Source organism: Parasteatoda tepidariorum, chromosome 1 (assembly GCF_982258835.1).
Source record: "Parasteatoda tepidariorum strain Cologne lab strain chromosome 1, Ptep-v5.0, whole genome shotgun sequence".
Classification (NCBI taxonomy): Eukaryota; Metazoa; Arthropoda; class Arachnida; order Araneae; family Theridiidae; genus Parasteatoda; species Parasteatoda tepidariorum.
Genome location: NC_141755.1, coordinates 43,561,142 through 43,586,413, shown reverse-complemented (window position 1 = coordinate 43,586,413; position 25,272 = coordinate 43,561,142). Strand labels below are relative to the sequence as shown.

The following is a 25,272-nucleotide window of genomic DNA, read 5'->3' as shown; positions in this document are numbered from 1 at the left end:
TTAAATAAAATTTTATCCTTTTTTTTTAAACTGTTGTTTGTTATTTTTTTACTTATTACTTATTCATTCCCCCTTTTTTCATATGTCATTAAAATCTCTTTGTTTTAATCTTCATTTTGAACTTATCTCTATGGGTTCTGTTTACTTGCAGCTTAAGCGCAATAAATGAAATTTATTGTTTTTCTTAACTTTCTTCGTGTTTTCTTGTATTTATATATATATATATATATATATATATATATATATATATATATATATATATATATATATATATATATATATATAAAAGTGTAAAGAAGTATTGTAATAAGTGTTACTTTTATGTTAAGGATTGATAATCCTCTTTTTTGACATCGAGCAAAATCGGTGGATTAGAGCAATCTATAATGATTAAAATGTGTTTTTATAATCGATGAGTTTTTACCAAATGGAATTTTTATTTTAAATCTATAATAAGTATAATCTATAAATCGCCTATAATAAGTATTAAGTTTGAGCTAAAGATTTAAACTAGCTAAACTATTCCATACACAAACACTTTAAATATCTTTGATGTATTTTTTCTGTAAGGGAGGAAAGCTGATGGTTTGAAAAACTATTACTTTATTCTGGGAATTTCCATTTTAAATATGTAAGATATAAGAAATATATATATATATATATATATATATATATATATATATAAAATATTTATGTTTGGTAAAATTTAAAGTGTGAAACAGTGAGTAATAATGTTTTGGAAGATGTAAGTATTGAAAATACCAGAGACAGAAGAAAAAAGTTTTTATTTAAAATAGTTTACAAAATTGAACTCACGATTTAGAGTGCAGTTACGTAAGAAAAATGCGATCGACAGTCAAAGCAATAAAAGAGTTCTGTAATGTATTCTGTATCTCCTGCCTTTACAATATACTTGAGAATTAACGTATTGTTTAAAAGAACTTTCTTTTTATGCACACACACTAAAAACTAGTTTTTCGAAATTGTCAATATATCTTACGAATAATATAAGTAAGAATTTATGAGTGTGTGTAGTAGATAGATGTTGGTCTAAATTTGTTGAGCTCCTGTTCTTTTAACTTTTATTCAAAATTTCTGCATTTGTTTTTTTAATTTTCTATCATTTTCAAAGGATTATTATTTGAGTATCACTTCGTTAATTCGAAATGTATTTTTCTCGGAAAGTTTAAATTCACAAAAAAATGAAAAATGAAAAAATAAACAGTAAAAGTGAAGTTGTTATTTAATATAGTAAATAGTTCCATATTTTAAATTTACCTTCAAATTTAACAAGAAATATTCAATGAAGAGAGTTTAATTTCTAAAGTTGCATATTAACCCAAAAATAATGTTTTATCTAAATACTTTGACAAGAAATTAGTGTAAATGAATGATTTCACTTTTGTTTCTTCACAACATGTTATAAATATCGAAATGATATCTTATTTTGGTCAAGTAAGCCACTTACTGTTTTAAGTTTATGCTTGGTTGTTTTTGGGCAGAAAATTTAAGTACTTGTCTGTAAGGGCTACTCATCATTTTGGACCTAGTTCGGTTCCTGACATGAATCTCTCTTCATAGTATATCTCTCTGCATTACTATTTTAAGTCCATAGTTTAACATTGACTATTAAAGAATCATTAAGAGGCTAGTTCATGTGTAAGATTAACCTTATCGTTGAAAACAACTTGAAGATTTATAAACTCAATGCAATGGTATTAATGAACGTAGGAGTTTTCTTTTTTTTTTTAAATATTTTATTCACAAATATTCAATATACAAAATTAAGAGAATACAATATTTCGATGAAAACTTTATGAAGAACCTGAATCCCTGTATGTCTTTTAATTCTGGGCTTGGACTAGGCCAACCTCACCGTTTTTTCGTGCGATGACCCAACATAAAGCTTGCTCAAACCGATGAAATTATGTTTCCAGTCTCTTGATATTGGAGGATGAGCAGCGAGTCTCTTATTCATGTATTTAAATGGAGATAGTAAGAGACTATAACATATTGTCTGAAAAATAATATATAATATTTGTGTTATGAGAAATATAATGTGACTGATGTATACAGATGTAGACTGATGCGTACATGCATAATACTGTGTTTTTCCTTTAATACATACATATAGATTGAATTTATTCGAGTGTAGGATAACTCTAGTCCTAAAGAGCGCATTTATTAAGCAATATTTGTGAACGTGAAGTTACTTGCCGTATGAGTTACTTGCCGCTATTTCTCCAGACCTCACTCGTGCACTCATGCTAAGTATGTCTGGGATGCTCCAGGAAGGCCTACTTCAACTTACAACCCCCTTCCATCATTAATTCAGTGTTCGAAAACAGCGTTTCTGAAAGAAAGAGGCCAATCACCTTATTAATTAACTAATTTCCTTCAAAAACCGCAGTTTAATGTAATCATATCATCAGACACGCTATTTTAAAGTTTTGATAACATTTCTTAAAGCAATGAGTTTCACCAGATGCACTTCTTCGGAATGATTACACATGCAGGGAACTGATTCATATCTAAACTGAACCAGATCGATAATTAAATCATAAATCCGCATATAATTATATCAAATTTAATCATTAACATCAACCAGAATCTGCAGCTTCTGTTTTCTTTAAGTTTGAAAATGTGTTTGTTTCCTTATATTTTATTATGGACAATTATCATTAATTATATGATTCAAAAGAACAAAAATGAGTAATATGGTAATCGAAACTAATTAAAATAAATCAAATTTAATGACCATATGCTCTAGTTGGGAGCCGTGATGGCTCAGGGGATAGAGTGCTTGCCTCCCAATGAGAGACTGGTGATCCTTGCTATGGCTGGTCAATACGAATTCTAAACCCAGCTTGCACCGTCCTCAATGCTGACATAAAATATCCGTATCATGGGTTAAAGTCCTCTAGCCTACATGCTAACCATATGAGAATTTCGTGGTTTTCCTCTCCATGTAATGTAAATGTGGATTAGTTCCATCAAAACGCCTTCCCCCAAGGCTACTTTCTCCGTATTCTTGATCCATGAGTTCCCTTTTTTTCTGGATTGGGTTAAAAATTACAATACTATGTAGTATTTGCCAAAAGTAGTCGCAAATCTAAAAAAATGTTGGGCAGTTCAATGCTGGTTATAACTATAATTATTATACATGCTATTTCTAGATAACTTAAGTTATAGAGTACACATGATACAAAATAATAAATTCAAGTGTCAGGTTACACTGTATAAGAAATATTTCTAATAAAGCGTAAAATGCATAATTGTCACTAATTTTAGTCCTGTCTTAAACTTGAAAATAGATCTTTTTCTTTTAAATTTTCAAACAAACAATGAAAACTTTTTTTTTTAAATTTCAATTAAGAAAAATAATTTAAGTCATCAGCCCCAAATTTCCTTTATTGATTTAAATTTCAGCGTTTGAGTTTGAAAGCAGTATTAAGAGATTAATTTTTCAAACGTTAATTTATGTTTTTATTTTCACCTGAATCAGATGAAAAGCGGACGGAGTACAATGTGGATGGTAAGGATTACCAGAAATAGATAAAGGAAGGATGTAGAAGGGGGGGATGTTGTCACTGAGAGCACGCATCGCGCAGAAGATACCCCTATTGGTCAACAAGTGAGGGTGTGATTCTGCGCCCCAACCGCCGTTTCTCAGTTACTTCCTCAGTACTTCGTTCTCAGTTATCGAAAATATTCACGAAGAGCTAGACGCATCCATGTTTCTTCCACTGATATCATTATTTACAGTACAATATGACAGACATGCCTGAATTTCACCAAACATTCGATGCTTTTTCGAAACAGTGGTAAGTTTAAAAATTAAATATTAATTTTTTCAAAGATTCTAATTTTTCTGAAAGTTAAATATTATAAATTTGTATTTTTTATATTGTTTTGTATTAAATGTATAAAGTATAAAAGTCTCAAAAACCAATGCGTTTTGGAAGACATTTTACGGGAAATTTAATAAAAAATAGAGTATCGTGTAATTTAATTGAAATTATTACAATGTCACTTAAGAAATATTTAATTTACAGAGCCAGATTGTACTTTTATTTTTCAGTAATAAAAACAATTATACATTTTTCAACTATTAAAATAGTAACAAACAATACTAATGATTAAACTTTATATACACCAAATGCTGATATGCATTTTGAGATGAACAGCACATATTTTATAGAAAAATTAGTAATTTTAAATTGTTCTAAGTACTGTTTGTGTTCAGTTTATTAGTTTGAATATCACAAATTATGTATAAGTAATGATAACCATTGTTTTCACTGTTATTTTTGTTTCTCGTATTAGAGAACCTAATGAAAAAGAATCAATTTCAAATGTATTATATTCATTTAAATAAAAACAATAACACTTTCATATTTTCAACTCAGGGAATTTTCCGATTACAACAATTATGCACGCTTATGATGAAAACATACTTTTATAACGAACTCTATACAAATAAAGTTTATAAATTTTTATTTACATAAAATACAAATTCTTTTTTAAAAAAAGATGTAAAATATAATTGATCAACGCGCTTGCTTAGAGGTTGCTTACTTTCGAATAAAAATCTTGCCACCTGTTACACACTTTTTTTATTTATAGATACAATTTATAATTTGCGTAGTAATTCTATGAAATGTTAATTTCAGCGAGATAATAAGGATTTATACTGAGATTATAATTTAATTTAATATGGTTATTTTTTTTAATTATTTAAAAGTTGTTTAATGTTTTATGAATGTAGTTTTTCACTTTGATTTTTATCATGTGCTCCTGAACTTTGGAACTTCAAGAGATATTTCATTTCATCAAATGCTTTTTTTTAAACTTTTTTAATATAATATTAAAGATTCATATGTTGATTTTATACATATTTCAACTATATATTATAAGTAAATTTAAATTTTACCAAGTATTACCGCTTCTTCAGATATCTTTATTATTTAAATGTGGGGAAATGGCTCGGCAACTGATAACCTTCAAAATCAATAATGAAATGAGGTAATTCTGATTTTAGAAAAAACTATTTGTAGTGTGTTCCAGTTTTTTATTTAATGAATATTTCCTCAATGAATGAAAACATATTTATTTTTAATTCAAATTAATTATAATAATATTGCTTGAAATATTATAAAATAGCAATAGAAGATTCGTTAATGGACGTACTGAAAAATTAAAATATGATTATATTTAGTAAGGAATTAATTTTGTGTATTTAAATGTATTAAAAAAACAGCAGACTTTGATGAACAAGAAAAACCAAAAGTAAAGAAAAGTTGAAAGCTCTGAATTCGATTATTGGTAAAGACGTAGATTTGAAGAAGGAGTTACGTGATTTATTTTGTTCGAAATTAATGTGAAGGTTAGGAGTAAAAACGATAACGATACATTTCAGGTCGAAGCAAATTAGTAAAAAAAAAATTAAAATGCGGGAAAGGGTACACGTTTGTACAAAATGCATAGAAGAAGCAATTCTTCCGTTTTCATATGAATTTCGCAGAAAGTTAATATTCATTCTTTCTATCATGTAAAACATAAGTACCTTGAAATACTGTTTAACTAACTTTCCTTGCTGAATTATAATTAACACTCAAAATTTTTAAGCTTTCTTAAATTTTAAATGTAAAAATTTTAAAAGGATTCCATTTAATTACTAATATTTCTTATGAACTTATAAATTTTTATTACGAAAGATAAATTGGTATCAAAGGTAGTAGAAAAAATAACTTTTACTTTTTGATTACAAATTTGAAATTAAATAAATAAAATAAAATGTAAAAAAAATGAATAAAAAAAGAGAAAAGAAAACATGAGTTCACTGCTTGATCATTTACTGCTTGAAAATTTTTTTAAAACATACCCAAAACAAAACGAAAGTGATAAAGCGAAACAAAAGTGATCTCCTATTCTTACTCTTATAAACACTACTTAGAACTAATAAAACATCAATAACTAGCTCAGAACTAGCCTAAGCTGAAACATTAATTTATTTGGTTTGAGAAATTATAAACTAGCAAAAATAATTTAAAATGATTTCTAAAAAAGGAAGCGACGTACTTTATTAAGAAACTTATAGTTTGACAAACCTTTTCGTCTAAACTAATTTTAAGTAAACAAAATATGTTGTTCAAGTTATCTGGTATTTTGTACTTAACTGTCATTTCGTAAGACCTTTTTTTTATTTAACTTGCTCTATATTTAATTATATTAAGATCAATATTTAGGTAGTCATAAAAGTAACTCTGTTATGCTACAATAAGTACTTTTTTATGCCAGTTTAAAAACGAAATTATCATAACTTTATTAACTTTTAAAACCTGCTTCAATTATTAGCAGAATATAGAACATTTATTTCAGTTATAATTGACTACATAATTTTGTATATTGACATGACTTTATATGGAAAAATTAATTCTCTGTTTGAATAAAAATATTATAATTAGAAGTTTATATTGAAAAATCAATTTTAATGTTAGTTCCGTAAAATTGTCAAAGAGATGAAAAGTCTTTCAAAATGTTTACTAATCAAAAAATATTTTGAAAGTTAGGAAACAATTTAGTTTGCGCGAAATAGAAAAAGACTTTCGTAACGAAACAGGAAAAAAGCGCTTTAAATTATCTCTTATTTAGAACTATCTAAGGAATTTAATGAAGCAATAAATTTGAATTAATTATATCTCCAGTAATTAAAAGAGAGCTTAAGAATTCTGGAAAGGTTGCATTTCATTACGGTTCATTAGTAATGAATCTTCGTATATTTAATGAAATATTTTTATTAAACATATTTAAAATACAATTACTGAAGATAATTAAGGAAATGAATGAACGAAAGCACATAAATTAAAAAAAGAGACGTCTAGGTAAGTGCATGCCTGTTATGCCGTGATAAAATGTGCTTGTTGTGCCATGATTAGTAATTGCCGCGAAAAAAAAACATTTAGTAGTAAAACAACAAATCATATTATTGATAATTTTCTTTAATATAAATTGATTTAACAAATTCGCCTTTTCAGTTTCAAAAGGAGGCAAGGTAACAAGATGAATATTAATCAAAAATATTGGAGAGCATTGTATCCAGAACCTTCAAAAAAATTTTACACTAGAAAATTTTGAAATCTTTTATCACGATGTTGCCTAATGACAATGTGTGTGCTCTTTTTGATTCGTTTTTATCGGATTAAATTTTTAATTTAACGATAACTTATGCCAAAAATAAGGAGCTCGGAATACAACAGTTGACGAAAAGCCGTCTGAAGTAATATGTTTAAAAAGTTAAAAATAAATATGTATGAGGAAATGAATTAAGTTTTGTTCATATTAAATGTAGACGTGTGATGTGTCATTGATAAATGGAAATTAGAATGCCTTTTGAGCAAAAATGAATTCAATAAATAAATGTCGGAATATTATTTAGGAATCTCACTAGTTATTTCTCTCTTAATTGTAATTCTGAAGGTTGGTTATAAAATATCTAAGTAATAACAGAAACATATACAACTACTGGATGATAACGTGCTAATTTTACGTGTATAAGATTGGATAAAAATTAATTTTCTTCAACTTCTTGTTATTTTAATTGAAAAGGCATATTTAAGCAATTAATTGAGCTAATTAAAATTTTTAATTTTTATTTTTTTCGCAATTTTGCTTTTAATTAATATTATCCATTTATTATGATTTCTTAAAATAAGCAATTTCGTAAGACTATAAGTGCTCAATATATGACTGAATAAAATATTTAATGAAAAAGTCGTGTTCAAACACAGTTGATTTAAAATCAGTAAAATTTGAATCACGGTAATTTTAAATATAAAAGATTTAAAATATTACAGAATTATTGAGAAACATAATGCCACGTTATCATTAAAGTTTTAAAAAAATTCGGTGAACATGAATGGTTAATTCTGAAATAAAGAGAAGAAAGCGAGGTTTTTGTTTCGAAACATTTTGCTTTTTAGTAACTTTAAGTATTTCAGCGAGGACGATATCAATATTTTATTAGGACGCTCAAACCGCTGCATTTTGAAAGTTGCATGTAACAAGTGCAGCACTATACTTAATAATTCACAGAGAAAAAAAGTGTCTTTTTTTAAAAAATCGATTCGAGAAATTTTTTTTAATTTCAACCAGGTACTTTATATTAAAGAATATTCTTGACTGTTACGATAACTTAGATTTTACATAGAATAGACAATATAGTTTTCTAAGTTAAATAAATTAATTAAAATTAGTTCATACCATTGCTTCATTGCATATTTTTGCATAACTTAAGAATGGCATATTACGGACAAAAATATTAATAAATTCCATATTGCCTCATATTGTACATATTTTATTTAAGCGAAAAATTGAATAGGAGATGAAACAAATAATACATAAATATTCTTTAATATTCAAAACTTATCAAGTTGTAACATTTTGGTTGAATAAAAATTGAAATACATAAATAAAAAATATTAAAAGAAACAAGTCCAGAGAATTTCTATCACAATATACACCCATTCTTTGTACGGGATGGGAAAAAAAACCCAATAAATTAGTACTAAACAACGTAATACAAACTGATGCCCTAAATTGAAAGAAATATACCACAATAATCTATAAAGCTAAAAAAATTACTTGTTTTTGCCACTCCCATTAGTTTTAAGTTATACAAATCGCACTTTTAATTGTTTATCCCATTAAAATAAAGATCAACCCCATTCAGTATCATTTGGCATGATGCTCTTGTCAGAGACCGAATCACGATGGTCAAAGTTTACCGCAATCAAGCAATTTTTTCCTGTTTTATCGATTTCAAAGCAATCAAGCGATTTTCACATGCCTTTTTTTTTTCATTTCGAAGCAATCGAGCTATTTTCTTCTGTTCTTTTCTATTTCGAATGGGTGGTAAGAATTTTTTCACATTAGCTGTATTTAAATTGCACAGTATTTGTGCAGTTTTTAATTAGTACCGAAGATATTAATTCAATTCTTTGTACTGATATTAGTATATTTGGTACTGATTTCTGTATGAATTACTACAATACCAATAGTGCCTATTGCCAAATTTAGGTAAGCATCATAGGCGACAAGAAATATCATAACGATTTTTTACTTTTCCCCTAAATGAATTAGCACCATTTTTACATTATATTTGCTTTTTTAGTACATAGCTTAATGTTTTTTTTTTAATTAGTATCTATTACTAAAATTCATTTAGCATCGTTTTCATCAATAGGAGCTTGATTTTTTACTCTTCTCTTAAGGGAATTAGTACAATACTTCAATTAATTTTGAATTTTGCTTAATAGGTTCTATTTTTTTTATTTCACTTAGTTACTTTTGCGACGCATAAATAAGTGACATTGCTTTTAATAATAGAGTAGCGTTTTTGTTAGTCAATAATATAATTCTTTTCTCCTAAACGAATTAGTACGACTGCTCTATTAAGTTTGCTTTTTAGTACATAGATTAAATTTTTGTTTCAATTAGTATATATTATTAAAATTAACTAAGACACATTTACATCATTGAAAGAAAGGTTAATTTTTATCCTTCTGTTGACAAATTAGTACCCTTTTCCCGGGAATTTTGCGTTTTGGTTTATACCCAAATTTCTTTATTTCGATTAGTATCCATTATCATAATTAATTGAGAAACATTAGTGCCAATAATAGTATAACTATAGTTTAACTATAAGCAAAAAAAGCATGCGTTTTCAAATAATTTTCAGAAATGTGAATTCAGTTAGGCGGTCGACCAAAGATCACTTCAACTTAAGTTTATCTGTCATGAGAATTAAAGTATAATTAAATATAAAGGAACGTGCAAATAACTTTTTTTTAATTAATGAGCAATAAACGTTTTTCGATGAAAATAGCATCTAATAAATATATTTATTAAACAGAATCATCTTTATTCTAATTTGAAATACTGGTTAGTCGGCATGGCAACCATTAAAAAAATTACATTTTTCAAAATCTCTCTCGAACTATATTTAAAACTTCTGAACGATTTTCTTGTATTGGGAGCTAAAATTTTCCCTTCTAATCACAGCGAAAATTTCAGAATCTTAGCTTAAATGATTCTGAAATTATAAAAAAAACGTACATACATGCAAACTCTTCATTTTAGTATTATTCATACTAGCAGAATACCCGTGGTCAAACGGGACGTAAATTCCACTTTTTAAATTTATAATTATATTTTGCTCATACAGGTGACTTTACGTTATTAGATTATGCAAAACATGTTTTTAGTAGTTTCTCCCATCAAAATAAGGATAAATTGTATTCAGAATCAATTGCATTATGCTCTTGCTCGAGGCCAACTCATAGTCAAAAGTTATTACAATCGCGCAATTTTCACCGGTTCTTATATCTTATAGAAGGATGGTAAAAATCTTCTTTTCACAGTAAATTTTCCCAGTTTCGATGCAATTTTAATCAATATCAAATATGCTAATTTAATACATTGTATCTGTATTTGTGCATTTCGAGCCTATTAAAGCCGCAGAAATTACCATAATAACAGTAATACCCATTACCAAAATTAATTAAGCGTTATTGGCGTCGATAATAATATGGCAATTTTTTACATTTCTCCATTACCATATGGCAATTTTTATGTTTTTCAGAAACAATTAAGTACCATTTCTCTATTAATTTTACTTCATAGTACATAGTATCTATTTCTACTTTCAATTAATATTAATTATTAAAATTAATTAAGCATCATTAAAAAATTACCTACTAAATGAACAATAATAATTGAATAATTGGACCATATTTTAGCTACAACAATAAATAAAATGTTGCAAATAAAACAGATTTTAGTTATATTCACTCATTTATATCTTAATAAAAACTGGGCATCTAGAATTATTTAAGTAAAACCAGAGTAATTTCTTATGTAATAGAATAGAGTTTTGGAACTTAACCAAAAGTTTGTATACGCAAATAAAATACTAATCTTGTATAAAATAAGTCTCTAGTAGAAAAATATTGCATCAATATTTTTTATATATACATACCTTTAGAATGTTCACAAAAGAAATAAATGCAATTATCTGAAGTACGCTGAAAGCTCTCAGGAAGCGGAAAATGACTTAGTAAGGGGAAATAATTCTGTTACGAATGTTAGAAAAAAATGAAAAATATACGCTTAGTTAATTTCCATAAAACATATTTATACTAATTCAATTATTAAGGTTTAAGGATATTTCCTAGTTTATTTAAAAATTAAATTATAGATTAGTTTGAATTAAGAAAAATGTGGATCAATCAATTTCCAAAATCTTTTCTTACATAGAATGAAAAAGAAATTCAATTTTGTCATTAATGTATTCATATTGTGTAAATAAAAAATAAACTTCTTTTGATATTTTAAAGCAAAAAATGGTAAAAATGGTAAATAATTACAGTTAGTTTATTGAAAAGCTGTCCGAACCGTAATCATATATTTCGAAATAAAAATAACGAAACAGTTATAAAATAAAAAATAAAAAATTATATCATCTTCCTCGTAACTAGATCTGATATTAGATTAAACAAGCATTGTAGAACAAGCATTTCAAGATACTTATTTCTATTTATAGAATTAAGATTTACGTAATTGTAAAAATATTCGATTTCTTATTTTCGTCACCAATTGAGTCATAGTGTTTGGAAAACTCCATTTTCTAGTTTTTCTTTTTTTCACTTCTATTTTTGCTTATTTTCTTTGACGAAAACACCAATTTAATTCTTAATCATCTTATTTTTTTCAAAAAAAAATTTATGATTGAAATTGTGGCGCAAGATCTGGCTCGGTTGTCTAGCTAAGTGAGATGAATTTGAAACAGTCATTTCATGTAGTAAGCCTTCTAACAACAGTTACTCAGTTTCTGCTTCAAAAACAACCTAGATTGTTAAATAGTTATGATTGTATATTAATAAATTGATTTTTAAATTAATTATATATTATTAGGGTAACATTTCTAAGATCTAAACTACGTAATAATGTCTTTACTGATGAAAAATTTCAAGAAATACGCTACTTGAGTTTTTGAAAACTGTATAATTTTTTTTTCCTAAATTTCAAAAAAAAATTCAATTTAAAATAATTTAAAAATTGCATTTGACTGAATTTTTAAAATTATTGTATCATTTCCTTTTGTTAAAACTTTAATGGTTTCATCAAAATAAGTATTCTTATAAATTTTTATTTTAAATCTAAAATAGATCTCATAGCATTGGATATAAAGCAGCAAAAAAAAATAAGTGACACTTTAATCTCTTAACATTTCATTAGTTTGGAATTTTGCAAGGCTAATGCATTGATAAGATAGCATTTCATTTGACAACATTGCAGACATTGTTTCACAAGCTGTCCTAAATCTCGCTTCGACCTGAAATTCTTAGACCTACTGAATAAAATTAATTCTCACTTTTATTCTCTTGTGAATGCAGTTTAAATCTTTGTAAGTTTCTATTAACTTAAATCCAACTGTCTTATACATGTAAATACTAATTGAAGTCAGCCAATCACTTTAACTGAATCAAAGTTCTTTACAATTAGCTTTCCAGACATTAATTCGACGCGAATGTTCAGTGGGTGTCTGATTAAAGAGTTCTAGAGGATAGAATTTACTCGGGTCAAGTATAAATAAAATCAATTTTACAGATAACTTTAAGCGAACTTCTATAGTCAAACTCTGATTAAAATAAATTCAATTTTGAACAATCACTTTTGAAGTGTTAGGTCTAAATCAAAATTATATTTCTGATTTTAAGGTTTATAATACATTTTATTGATTTATTTTTCTTCTTCGAATCAATTTTTGAATACAACTCTTAGTTTCTCTTTGTATTAAAAAATTACAGTCGTTTTCACCGCTGTTTCAGATCACGTTTCTCAACATCAAAACTCAAACCAGTGGTCAGAAAAACTACATTTTTTTGTAGTTTACTACAACTACTTTGTTACAAATGTAGTTAACAACCCAAGTCAAAATTTTTGATGGTTTTTCCATTGATGGACCAACAATAATTCCATCATGAAACATTATACTTATTGATGGTAAGCAACATAAGTAACCATCACTTTAAAGTAGGAATTAGGACTGATTTATGATGATCCAACCTTAGAATAGTAACTTGTTTTGATGATTTGTTTATGTTGAACCATCAGAAATTTTCATTATAGCTTTTTAGAAATCAAATGTTGGAACGATCATGAACCACCATCACCCCAATGTAGGAATTCGGACTGATTTATGATGGGCCAACATAAGAAAGAACCAAATTATTTTGATGGTATATTTCAGAGAACTAACAAGAATTCTCATTAAACCCTAATGGAAATGTATTTTTGGAACAATCATGAACCATCAAGGATTAGCATTAATAGTTGTTCCATGAGAATCACGCTTCTCTTGATGGTTAACCATCATAATATTAAAGTAAAATTTTCCATCATGAAAATGACAGTTTAATGGCATAGCAAAAACCATGAATGCATAATGGAAAATGTTGGCTAATAGTGACCATCAAATGATGTTGGGTCATTTAAATCGCACTGAAACGAATATAAACCATCAAAAATTTTGACTTGGGTACAACTACAACTCCATTTTTTAAAATGTAGTAACTACATACAACTTTAAAATTTAGTTAAAACTATTTCACGACTTTAATAAGATGAACTTTGCTGGAGAATTCAATTTACACCAATGTTCAAAATGGTTGTAATAAGAAATTGGCTTACGTTAAATATAAGGGAATATTTAAGAAATATTTATTCATTTTTACAAGAGCGAGTTTGTTTTTCCAAAATATTTTTTTCGAAATTGTTTAATCTTGTTTGTTTGTTTAATCTTCAACTTTTTATACACTTTTCGACAGCCAATATTTAATTTGAGAAATGCAAAATTATCCAATAATTGCATCTTTTAAATTGTTTAATGCTTTTTTATTTCCTCTTAGAAATTGAGTGTATCGAAAATACGTTCCCCTTCTTTGAAATAACATCAATTTTTCAGAAATGTGCATTCGCATGTTAAAGCGTGACTAAAGTGAATAATTATTTATTTTACATAATGGCTAGTTTTAATGTTAGTTATACGTGATTTTAAGTACGTAATGTCTGTCAAAGCACAGCTGCAGCCACAGGGTCATTTTCATTGCCTCCGTTGACAGAACCGCGAAGATTTGAATTCGTAAGATTCGAAAAATTGAATGAGTTAGAACGGTACTTCTTTTTTCAACTAACGTTAAAAGCAGTTGCCAGGAATAGCAACAAATTACTATTTTTTGGTATCACACTACTCACAACTTTTGTAGCACACTGTACTACCAACTACGAAGAAAGGTAGTGACTTCAGGGTCGTGCGTTACTTCTGACCACTGACACAAACCTATTAAGGCCTGTTTACACGGTCCAATATCTTGAATCCGAGAAATTGGACGGATTTCTCTGTCCAAGAAATTGGATGATTCGTTGACACTATCCAAGTTCTTGAATGTCGCTGATTCGTTGAAAGAAACACTTGCGCATGCGCTTTGTTCATATTCAACATTATAAAATAATACTAACATAAGTTTAAAATTACTAAATAAATTCAAATAAAATCATAATAACACAAATAAAAAGCAACAGATAAATTTATTTGGACTAAAATATATGAAAACAGACAAGAAGATGATATAATTTGCTGAATGATTGTTGACGTCACAAAACCTAAGACGCTGATTGGTTAAGGGAGAAAAAACTTGGATGGAAAGTAGAACATGCTCTACTATCGTCCAAGAAGTTGGACCAAGTTCTTGGATGTTTGTTTACACGATCAAAGCTCAAAGCAAAACAAGTTTCCATCAATATCAATCAATCTCTGTCCAAGAAATTGGATCGTCTAAACAGGCCTTTAGGTATGGCAATATTAAGTGTGAAATAATTTAGGAAACATTCAGATATCAAAATGTTTTTATGAGGTTATAATCCTTATTTCAATGTTAATGATTTTCTTACGCGACATAATTAAATTTTGAAAAAGTTATTAGCGTAAGAATTATAATACTTTTGCAGCTTCATTAAAGTTACTGTTTTTGTTAGTGCTGATGAGACAGTTTCTGAAAACTTTCACAGAAAAATATTTTCTCTCTGATAACTCAAAAAGTATAAGATAGAACAATTTTAGAAAAAGAGCGTTCGCTTTCCAATGAGGCGAACCAGGTTCAAATCCCAATCGATGCGAATTTCGCATCCGGCTTGCACCGACCACTGTGCTGACGTGAAATAACTTCAGTGGTAGAGGGATCATAGGTTAGAGTCCTCTTGCCGTCAGGCAAACCGTGGGAGATTCTCGTGGTCTTCCTCTCCATGTAACACAAATGCGGGTTAGCTCCATCAAAAAGTCCTCCACGAAGGCAAATTTCTCCCATTACTCGATCCAGGAGTTACATTGTTTTCTGAATTGGGTTCAAAATTACAAAGCTACGGAGTTGAACATTAGTAATCGTAAACCATTAATAGTGGGTCGGCTGTTCAACGACCGCTCTAAAATAAAATAAAATGTTTAAGAAACTCTCTGAGATTAAAGTGTTATTGATGAGTATGTCAATTGAGTCTAAAAGTTGAACCTTGCAATTTAGTCTAACTAAGAGTATGGATAAATGACTCATAATTGGGATGCAAATATTCTTATGTCTGTATTTAAGCAAGGCACCTCGTATTCTTTGAAATTAAAATTTATTTTAGGGTGATTAAGAAATTTATATAGAGAAATTTTCGCGTTTTTTGAGAAAAAAGAAAGAACTAATCGTAGTCAATTTATATAAATTGTTGCCAGCAACAATATGCTAAACTGGGATAAATTAATTATATCATTTGATGTGTAAGAAAAATTCTCTGTCATAATTTTTGTGTTTTTTTTTACAAGTTGAGAGTTGAATTCCTGCCACTAATGTAAATAAGATATTAAAGTATAAAATCTAGAATAATAAGCAAGATGTAGGCAGAAAAAACGAATATCGAGTGCTAGTGAGCAATAGCGAACAGGAGGTTAAGCCCCTCAGTATATAACAAATAATAACTAAAAGTATTTAAGTGAGGTACTCAGATACTTTCTGAAACAAATGAAGTCTATTTTTTAATTTGTGAGTATAATTTTATAATGATAAATATAAAGAACTATATTACTAAATCAAATGTTTGGTGTTTCTTACTATTTATAAAAATCTAATGATGGTGTCGTAGTTTTTCATTGTAGTCAATACATTTCTATTGGCTGGAAAATCACATGGTAGGATCCACTTTTTCCACATTATTTTCCATACTGCTTTGGTTGTCATTAGTCTAAAAACGATATGAGTCATAAAGTTATTGTTTTCCTATTATATACTTCTAATTTTAAACGTTATTTCAAAAAATGATTACTTAGAAAAATGATTTGTGTTCAGTTATAGATCCTTAAGAGTACTTTTAGTACATATATTTTTAGTTGAATAATTTCAACTGTTTTATATCAAGAAACAGCTATTATAGCGAAGCAATCATTGGAGCTGGTGAGCGTCAGCAAACAGATTGCTTAGCCAGCAAATAGGGGGCCATGTTAATAATCTTTGGAATCATTCAATGATTACAAAATTTACCATCAATATATTTGGCTGTCTAGCCAAATATGATACAGACAATTTTTTTTTTCAATAATGTCCCCTAATCATATCAATGATTCATCAAATTTTCTATTTGAATTAATTACCTATTGATATCACTTAGCAATTTAAATAATAGTGTTGGCTTCTTTTTTTCTGGATTAAAACGAACTGAAAGCACAGCAGTAAAACGAAACTTTGTTCTAAATTAAATAGCTGACAAATATTTGATTAAATTGACTAAAATGTATTTTTTTATTTCTTTTCACTAAATAAACAAACATTTATAATGTGTTATTTATTAAATTTTTCAATTTAAATATGATGTGTTACTAACATGACGTCATTATATCCACTCATGTGCTTACTGTTAAATTTGAATACTTTGTCATTTCGTGTGTTTAAAGGTTTTCCTGAAGAACTATATGTTTCTTAATGAACTACGAATTTAGCAACCCCAAGGTTTTTCACCCAATTTACGGAATTATCTGAGTTTAAAAATAATCCTACAATTACAAATTCTTTGAAGATTATTACTTTTCAATCGCTTCAGTTGAAGAGGAAAAATGTTTAAACAGAAGTCTGTTAAGAGGGAATCTTTTGTATGAGTTGTAGGCATTTTTTTTTTTAAATAAGACTTAATAAAAACTCTCTTCAGTATTTTTATATCTATAAAATATTTAAATTAATAACTTTAGTATAATAAATAATTTATTATTATGATTCGTAATTAGTGCTTATTGGTTTATAAATCAGTGAGTAAATTAGATTATGTAATTTTTAATTAATAGCTACACATTTTGGGTAGGCAACGCCATATTTGCTATTTTGAATGCACATTGGACGCAACAAGCCTGGACAGTAAACCAGCTGAAGCCATTAAATCTCTGAATCCGCATTCCTAACAGAATAGCTAATTAAGCTTCTGTATAATACACACCAACGTCTGAAATAGAATTTCCCAAACATTGTGTTAAAGGGAAAGTGCATTGAAGAAATAATTTACTTTGTCTACAGTTAAATTCAACAAGATGAAGATAAAAAAAGTAAACGTTGGAAATTTTTTAATATTATACTTTTATCTAAATCTACTAAAAATATTGCTTTTAGGAACGACACTTATTCTCAGAAATTGAGTTGAAGATTTCTTTCAGTTGAAGAAAATTCTTCAACTGGAAATGAAAAAAAAATTGTTTGATGTTACACATTTAAAGTCTCCAATTAAAAAACGCTTTATTAATTACGGCTTTGATTTTTTTAATTACTTATCCAAGTGATTTTATGAATTACTTAAATAATTTATAAGCACTTCGAGCAGTGTTTTAGCTTTTTTTAATAGCTTCATTTACTTATTTAGCGTATTTTCTCAATTATTTATCATCAAAAAGTTTAAATTATAACCAGGGATGATTTTAAGCCATTCCTTGTTAATTAAAAAGTCTTTTCAGACTGAAGAAGTCGATAAATAAGAGAGGAAAATGATCTGGTATAACTTGATTAGCTTTCCGACACTTTGATTAAAACTTCTAAAAAAAGCATCGTCTGACGTCTATTTAATCAAATTGATGAACCAAATGGGTTTTTCCTTAAAAGATGAAGACTTTGAAATTTATTTTTATAAGCAATGATGCTGCTGCATTTTAACTTATTTGTTTATCAGTTAAGATGGAAACTAATGAGTCAGCAGTAATTCTTTCTAAAACTTCATTAACTTGAGTTTTAAAACTGATGGATTTCCTTTCCGTTCGTATGAAACATCATTTTATCATTATTTTTAAGAATAGTTGCTCATTTTTGTCGTGGTTGTTCGGAGACTTCGATGTTGAAGTTTACAATGTAACTTCATAGATCTCTTACTTGAGGTTCTTATATTGGAAAACAAACAATACATTTATATTTAAACTTGATTTCAAAGTATTATATGAATTCTCCTAATTGCGTGACTGCGTTTATAGGGAATTTTTTTCCTAGTTTAGTAGCATGGATTACTATTTGCAAGATGTTTATTCCAATTATCGTTAAAATTTCAGCATTTTAAATTGTTTTTGCCGGTCTGTATGTACAGAAGTCAATTCTGAATTTTTGTTTAAATTCCGGTTTTCTCAAAATTATGTAAATAGTGCCCATAGTTTAGAGAATTTAGTAAAATCGGCACCAGCTTTATGATTTAAAAAAATAAAAATAAATATTAAGTTGTCGATTCTTTTTGTGAAAGGTGTATTTTTATTTAAATGCATGAATATTAGACTTTTCAAAATCCAAACAAGGGCAATTTAATTGTCTTAAGGCCCTACTTTTGTAATGTGAAAATAAAGTTAAATAAATTATGAAAATAATACATACCTTTCAAAATGTTGTAATTTTAAAATCAAGATACTTTATTTAAAAATATATTTAAAGTTTTTAAGATTTTCTATTTAAAAACATATCTACGTTTATACACAGTTCTGATTCAAACTTATGAACTGTGGTCTGTATATTCAAGTATGAATCCGGATATTTCATGAAAGATAATGTGGAGATGCTGGTAAATAAAGGAAAGCAAAAATATAATATAAAATGCACAACAAATACAATAAATGTGGAAATCATTTGAAAATTATTTCAAAGTATTTAATTTCAATCTTAGTTATTTTTGATCACATGAGAACAGAAAGACTGAATTATTGACTGAAGCGTTGCAGTCTTTTAGAAATTCACAAGCAAGTCTTTAAAAAAATCATCATCGAGTATCATCATGTATTTTTTACCAATAATTTAAACTCATTTCCTTACATCTACGTAGTAATCTATTTTAATAATCTCTGTAACAAAACCGGATTCTATTTATAGTCAAACTTAAAAACACTCTATAATGGAAATTTCCGGAAATTTATCCAACGAACATTTCCATTCGTTAACATATCCAAAATTCTAGGAGCATTTAAAGCATAAAAATGGACGATATCAGGAGAGATACGTATATTAGAATATGAAATGAAATAAAATAAAAGTTAATGTTTTCCAAGCATTTGAAAAGTGTGGTTAAAGTCAAAGATCATTAACAATTGAGTTGATATATTTGATGATGTAGAATTTTTCCAAAAATCCAGATCAAATATTTTAACGTTGCTATTTTTAACAGTATATTTAAAAGGTTATACCTTGTGGTATAACCTTTGTTAGATTATATGATCTATTTCTAACGAGCCCTGCCATTTTTTTCTTCTGATGAAGGTGAACCTAAGTGACTTCGATACGCTTATTAATAAAAATGTTAACATTTTTGACTTTTTAAATTAAATTCAATCATTTTATGAAAGTTTCATTTTTACGCTATAATAACGTGCGAATCTGCCAAATTTTTACAAAAATGTTTTAAAAGGGTTCTTAATAAACATCTGATTTTAGTAAACGACTAATGAAGTTTGTCAGAAAATTAAAAAAAGAAATAAAATGATTTAAAAGCTGTGTGATTTTTTGTAATTTTTTATTTTTCGAAAAGAGGGTGTTGCTCGATGATAAGAAATTGACTGGTAAAATTTGAGCAAATGTTGTTGATCTGATATCATTTCTTTTTGATAATTTTAGTCGAATATTATGTTGCCTTTTTTTTATTGGGCAAATTAAAATTTTCATGTTTTTCATAAATTAGATAATTGCCAACAAAATAAACGAAAATCCACTCTGAGAAAAATCACACCCGTCACAAAGTTGTTTTCAAATACATAATATCCAATGCATTTAAATAATCCTTTAGATCTATCAAAATTCTTATTTTCCTTTAAATAAATTTTTGAAAAACATTTCCTTGCAGCGGGCAAAGAAAAATATTTATTTTATTTGGTTGGTTAGATTTTATTTCTTCTCTGACAGCACTTGTGACTCAAACGCCTGTGACTGAAGTTTACAAAAGAGCTATTTACTTTTACTTTACTCTGCATTTCCGGGATGTTAAAAATACTCGGAATTTCAGGTAAAATTCGAAAGTGTATTTTGAAATTTCTTTTAAAAAACCGTTTTTTATCTTTTCAATTTACTCTCATAAATAAAAATATATTAATTTAAATAGTCCACATGCCTTATAAGAATAACACTTAAGCAAAATTGTTATTCTTATAAAGCTATATTAGTTACTTACAAACAAATAAAAATAAATAGAAAATGATTTTTTCATGAAATGTGAAATTGTACCTACTTTACGAGATAAATTTTATTCTATCCATCAGAAAAAAAATCGTTATCGCTAAGCTGCTTGTTGATATCTTTTAATTTTGCGAGCTGAAATCTACCTAATAGATTAGCTGTTTTATTTTTAATTTGAACCCAGATTTCAGTCACCTCTAAGATCTGAAAGGGAAACTTGATCGCTCTCAGTATTTTTGATACCATGAGAAAAATAAATGTTTTCAAAACTACAAAAATATGGTCAAATATATCATGTTCCTAGCTCTATGGGAACACCAAAAAAGCTCCATAAAAATGCTTATAATAATTTAGAGAATGACATATAAATATTTGTTTTTAATTTTTATTAAATGTGCGGTAATAAGAACTATAATTTTGAAAACTAGAATTTTCGGATCACTGTTAACATAGATGAATGGAAAAATTTATAACTTACCGTATATTTTTGTTTTATTGAAGAGAATTATCCATTTTTTCCCCAAAAATGCCATTGCCATAAATTTCGGTAAATTAACCAGAATTGTTTTCTGCGTGTAGGTTTACGTCTGCTATATTTTTAGTTGATCATACAGTTATAATATTTTGAAAGAAAATGATAAGTTAATTGCGAACCTTCTTATACGTTGCTAAAAGTTTAGAAAGGCACTCTTAATATGCTTTAAGATTTTATAACTTTTATTCTTTAAAAAATAATTAATTTCATTATAATTTTTTCTAACGAAAAAGGAAATTGTATTTTTACAACTTTTAAAGAAAGTTTATAGGGTAAATCAAACTACAAAAATAAAGATTTTTATAGCGAACGTTTCAAGGTAGCCATTTATAAACTGTTTTTTTTCCTCGATACATCTATTCCCCATTCGGTTTTAACCATAAATAACCACACTTGGAGAAGCCACTTAAAAAGTTTGAGTACACTTCATCAATTTCTCTCTATTTCCAGCTGTGTACGTCATGCATGGGAACTGTCATAACATACTAGTGATCCATCAAATCAGAACTGAATGATTACTGCTCACACATTCTCTTATTGATTTCCCTCTTCTCAAAGAGAAACTATGTCCCTGAAATATGTTTCTGACAACTCATGTCAATATATATCTATTACCTTAGATCGTTACATTAATAAAAGGAGTTTAAAATATATATTTTTTTAGAAAACTAAAGGAATTACTCTTATTGCAATAAACAAATTTGGTGCATGATAGATGCATCTTATCATTGAGGCTTTTATTTTATAACCGACGTTTTACTTGCCAATCCAATTATGAGTTTACGACTATTAATGTGCAACTCCGAAGCTTTGTAATTTTAAACCTAATCCAAAAGGCAAGAGAACTCTTGGATCAAGCATTGGGGCAAGCTAGCTTTTGAGAAGGGCTTTCTTTGATGGAACTACCTTGCATTTTCATTACTTGGAGAGGAAAACCACGGAAACCATGGTCCCGACGGAAAGAGGATTATAACCCATGATCCGTCTACCACTGAGGATATATGTCAGTACGGTGGTCGATGAGAGCCGAGAGGAAAATTCGCATCAACCAGCTACCGCTGGGTCTCAAACCTGGCTTACTTTTTTGGGAGGCGAGCGTTCTATCCCTTGAGCTACCGCGGCTGCATTGGTATTTATAAGAAAATCTTTACATTGAACTTATAATTTAAAAAAAAAATTATTTTTGTATTTTTTTATTTAAAGCAATATTACTTAGACTTAAATTGCAAAAAATAAATAAGCGATTGCCCTTACATCTTTTGATTTAGCGATTGGATTTTTAAGTACTACAATACAATCTTGATTCGAGGGACTGACATAAGCTTGAATGCAGGATATTCAATACAATGGTTACAAGCTTGGAAGGGAGGTAGGGAATATCGTAATTACTGAGAATTGCATAGCATTCATGTTCGCAAATGTAATCATGCGCCACGTAGGGCTCATTCCCATTGTAAACTGATTGTGCATCCGCATTTAAAATAATGCTTCAATTTACCTTAATTAAGTAATTAATTATTTTTTTAATTATTATTATCGAAATATGCATTCAAATAAGTTTAAAATTGCAGTAATTTCGAAATTTAATGATTTATTGCCCAATTTGGCGTTCTTTGCGAGTAAGCCTTCAATTCAGTAAATTGCGTAAACTTGTTATTTCCGAGCCTATTTTAAGGAAATTTTCGATAAAAACTTTAAAAAGTAAAATTAAAACAGAATTATATGATAATTTAACTAAATAAAAGTAACGCTTCAAATGCGGACCTAAAGTCAGTTCATAATGGAGAGGCTTCCTTAGCTGCGTACCGCTAGCATTATCGGCAATGGGTTTCTATGCTCTTCTCAATTCTTATGAGGTGCTCTACTTCTCCTCTCCTCGAGTTTGTAATAGTTATATTGAATCACCCTGTGTTTGTGTAAATAATATCTTAGGTTTTAAAATTAGATACAATGACGTACTACGTTGTCTGAATCTCTGAATAAAAATGTTTTTATAACTGCTTTGGATTTAGGATACTCAAAGTAAGAGAGGTAGTCACCATCTGGGAAATGTGGCATCAATGGTTTTGTCAAGAGGTTGTCATCACGTCGATTCGCGCGTACTAATCGACGAGCTAGCACAATTCGTCGTGTACCACAATTCATCGCAGACATAACACGTCATGATCTCAATTCGTCACTGGAGCAATTCGTCGAAATCAAAATTAGCCGTATGAATAATTCATCACGAGCACAATTTGCGACAGGCATAACTCGTCGAAACGGCTATTAATTGCGAGCACAATTTCTTGCGATTTCGATGAAATACCACAAAACTCGACATATTCACAACGACGAAACTCTGGTCATGTTTACAAATACTAACTAAATATTTAAATTGGTGGCATATTATGGAAGCGCCTAAGGGAGGGAGGTTGAAATTTGTTTATTGTTACTTACAGTATGGAGTAGTATGAGTAATACATGAGTACGAAATTAAATAAAAATTAATTGTTTTGGCTAGTTTTCAGCGTCCAACAAAGTATTTCGTGTATATTGTTTGTTAAATAGATTTAATTGGTATTTATCTTCTTTGACAATACAGCCCTGGTCAAGCTAAGGCCATCTTGATAATTTTTCGTCATCTTGCCCTGTTTGTCACCATTGCCCTCCAACTTCCAGAACCGATCACTTGGAGGTCTTTTTCACCGCTATCTAGCCCCTTAATAGGTGATCGCTTTCTTTTACGGGCTCCATCTAGTTTCGAAAAATATTTGTATTAGTCGTAATATATTTGTCTCAAGAAATAAATTAATTAAATGTTATCAAGATTCTCTCTTTTTTTATTTTGCATTATTCACTATTCTATGCCATTGAAACACAACAAAACAATAAACGAAACAAAAGTGGTGTATATTTTATATACCAAAAATAGGAGTATATGCAAATGTTTCAAAAGAAGCAAAACTTTTTTTTTCCTTCTCGTGATCAGAATAGCTTTTAAATATTTGTTTTTTTTTAACAAGAGTTTTTATATAAGGAACGAACAATTGGTTAGCTGGACTAAATCATTGATTCACTTCTTTTATTCATTGATTTTTCTCTTCGTTCTGCTTGGAAGAACTATCATTCATCGTAGCTGCACCCTTAACAAAAATACACTAAATTTATAATTTATGTGCCTGAAATTCCTATGTTTTTTTTCTTCCATTTCCCCCGTAAATATGAGCAAAATACAACAGTAACGCATTTGGCAAAAATCAGATAATGAAAGTGAATATTTGTTAACGAAATACTATTGAAGTTTTGTACCAGATAAAATGACAAAATTAATTCTGCTATCATCAGGAAAGCAACTTATTAAAGACTAGCTGAAAGCTCGAGTTTCGTACGGGGTTAACAGAAAACGAAAATAATCAATAAATTAACATTGCTGAACAACACTCGGAAATCATGCACAAAATTGATATACTGACACAATCAATAAAACTAAAGTAACTCTAATCAGTCATTTATTCATTATTACTTAGTACCCTTCTCTGTGGTTTTTTGTTATTAGATTAAGCAAAACAGGTTTTTTTGCAGTTCATCTCATCAGAATAGAGTTTAACTGTATTTGGTAACACTTGCACTTACTCGAGGCCCACTCATGATAGTCAAATTTTCCCTTTATCAACTAAGTTTCTCTAATATATATCTCTTCCCAGGGGTCGTAATAAACTTATTCCCTCAATGTCTGTATTAAAAATGCTCAGTGTTGATGAAGTTTTAATAATTGTCAAATATATCCTAATAATACTTTGTACCTTTACACATTAGTATATTTGGTACCTATTGCACACCCTCCAAAATATGAGTTTTGTGCGAAATATATTTATCAGTGGTAGCAAACTAAATCTGATATTTTAAAAGCAAATAGAATTCTCATAAGAACTTAATATGCACTTTAGAGCAACCGTTGTTCTATCTGACTTTTAATATGCTATTTAAAATATT

General features: G+C 28.2%; 1 protein-coding gene across 4 annotated transcripts in view; it reads left to right on the top strand.

Moving 5' to 3' along the window:
* Window positions 1–3,671: 3,671 nt before the first annotated feature.
* Window positions 3,672–25,272, top strand: part of LOC107446472 (allatostatin-A receptor) — a 78,608-nt gene continuing 57,007 nt past the window's right edge. For 2 of the 4 annotated variants that reach the window (XM_016061141.4, XM_087162548.1), the window contains exon 1: window positions 3,693–3,824. The gene's annotated coding sequence lies outside the window, so the exon portion shown is untranslated. Of the gene's footprint in view, window positions 3,825–25,272 lie in introns of all 4 variants that reach the window. The other 2 variants (XM_016061140.4, XM_087162547.1) reach the window with 2 other exon arrangements.